General features: G+C 47.4%; 1 protein-coding gene across 1 annotated transcript in view; it reads right to left on the bottom strand.

Annotated features, from left to right (window-relative positions):
* The window catches only part of NID1 (nidogen 1), a 122,744-nt gene that overhangs the window by 23,490 nt on the left and 96,776 nt on the right, over positions 1-2,478 (bottom strand). The gene's annotated exons all lie outside the window — the stretch shown is intronic.

The following is a 2,478-nucleotide window of genomic DNA, read 5'->3' as shown; positions in this document are numbered from 1 at the left end:
ATAAGCTGTTTCCATTCACAGATATATTTCATCTGATTCTCATAGTAATCCTACGTGATAAGCAACTGCAGTTTTTACACCAAATGAGAAAACTGAAACTCAGAGAAGTTGAGACTCCTTCAGGCCACAGCACTGGTTGGTGGCTCAGTTCTAACGAGAACCTAGGTCTCTGGGTTTCTGGTCTAGCCCCCCCCATTCTGGTCTGGCATCTAGCGTCCACACTGCCACTGCTCAGGACAGCTCCCACACACTGAACCTGTTACAAGAAAAACGATGTACGCACATTCCCTTAGCACATTCACCAAAATTATCCGTGTAGCCACAGACCCATTTTCCTACCAATCACATCTGCATATGGTGGTGCTTTTCCAGTTGGAAAACAAAACTGGTATTCTGTATGCTGTCAACCAAACAAACCTTTTCAGGCAGTAAGGGTTGTTCCACTTTATGTGGCCGACAGAGTTGTGCTAACTAAGTATTTGGCCAGCATACAAAATCTCAAGGGATCTAGAATTTACAGTGGAACTTCGAAGTACTGTATCTTGAACTTGTAAAAAGGAGGGGGAACCTCGACTGTACTCAGGAAACAGAATCTCAAGTGTGTTTATAAAAAGCTGTGATCTCGGTGGACTTCCTGGGCCAGCAGACAGTGGGAGCAGCCCAGGGCCTCTAGGGAGAGCCCCCTGCTGAGTCTCTCGGGGGCAGGGGGGGGGGCCCATGGGAAACTTTCCATGAAAGGCCTGGTGGTTGGGGTGGGGGTAGTGGGGATGCTAAAGACGCATTTCCTGAGTTTGTTTCTGGTTGATAAATTGATGACTCAGACAAGCTGCTTCTTACTCATCTAGTTCGAGCTGCTACGGAAGAAAGCATTCAAGACCTGATACTTATCTGCAGAATGGCAGGAAGTCTGGGGTGACTTTTCTCAAGGTGGGGGGACAAAGAGAATGAGAGGAAAATGAAATAGAGTGTAAACCAAAAATAAAATTCCAAGTCCCCCAACCATCTGAATGGACCCCTCCTCTCAGTCAAGGGCATCCCAAAGTAAACCTATGAAACTACTTCAGGCCATGAGAGGAGGGGGAGGGTTGGCCATGTCTCATTACCATTAATGTCAACATGGACCTTAAGACTGAAAGAACAGGCCAGATGCAGTGGCTCTCGCCTGTAATCCCAGCACTTTGGGAGGCCAAGGCGGGTGGATCACTTGAGGTCAGGACTTCGAGACCAGCCTGGCCAACATGGTGAGACCCCATCTCTACTAAAAATACAAAAATTATCTGGGCATGGTGATGGGCGCCTCTAATCCTAGCTACTTGGGAGGCTGCGGCACAAGAATCGCTTGAACCCAGGGGGTGGAGTTTGCAGTGAGTGGAGATTCCGCCACTGCACTCTAGCCTGGGCGACAGAGCAAGACTCTGTCTCAATAAAAAATAATAATAATAATAAAAACCCTGACAGAACAGACTCTTTAAGTCTGATAAGAAACATCTACAATCTGTTCTGCCTGAAGCCAGCTACCTGGAGGCTTCATCTGCATGATTAAACCTTGGTCTCCACAAGCCCTTATCATAACCCAGACATTCCTTTCTATTGGTTCCAGGTTTTTAGATAACAACTCAACCAATTGCCAATCAGGAAATCTTTGAATCTGCCTATGACCTGGAAGCTCTCCACCCTACGCTCGGCTCCCAGTTGTCCCACCTTTCTGGACCAAACCAACATACATCTTACCTGTATTGATTGATGTCTTATGTCTCCCTAAGATCTATAAAACCAAGCTGTAGCCTGACCACCTTGGGCACGTGACATCAGGACCTCCTGAGGCTGTGTCACAGGCATGTCCTAAACTTGGGCAAAATAAATTGTTAAATTGATTGAGATCTGTCTCGGATACTTTTTGGTTTACAAGGAGAACTAAGAAGCAGCTACATTCTTGACCTTGGATTTGCATTCCATTCCCTTGCTTGATTAAATTGATTTCTCTGTGTTCATTCAAATAAATGACCCTTGTAGCTGCTCATCGACTCAATAGAGTGGAGGGAGGGGAGGTGCTCACAGATGTCAAGACTCTCTGGGAAGAGATGACATGTAACCACGGGAGAACCTATGGGCTACTGAGAATGGAACTTGTTCGGGAAGGCGCTGTTTATTCAGCATCTTCCTGCACAGAGTCTGTGCCCCGCTGCAGGGACAGCTACTCCCAGGGCCTGCACAGACTCTGAGCATGCACTTCGGGGACACACATCTCTGGACAAGGTCACTCGGGTGCAGTGAACCGTCCCTGGTCTCTGCTGGCTTTGAGATTTTTTTTTTTTTGAGACAGAATCTCACTGTCGCCCAGCCTGGAGTGAAGTGGTGCAATCTTGGCTCACTGCAACCTTCACCTCCTGGGTTCAAGCAATTCTCCTGCCTCAGCCTCCCAAGTAGCTGGGATTACAGGCGCCTGCCACTGTGCCCAGCTAATTTTCTGTATTTTTA

Source organism: Mandrillus leucophaeus, unplaced genomic scaffold (assembly GCF_000951045.1).
Source record: "Mandrillus leucophaeus isolate KB7577 unplaced genomic scaffold, Mleu.le_1.0 Scaffold165, whole genome shotgun sequence".
Classification (NCBI taxonomy): domain Eukaryota; kingdom Metazoa; phylum Chordata; class Mammalia; order Primates; family Cercopithecidae; genus Mandrillus; species Mandrillus leucophaeus.
The sequence above is the reverse complement of the archived record's forward strand: the minus strand, read 5'-3'. Positions and strand labels throughout refer to the sequence as shown.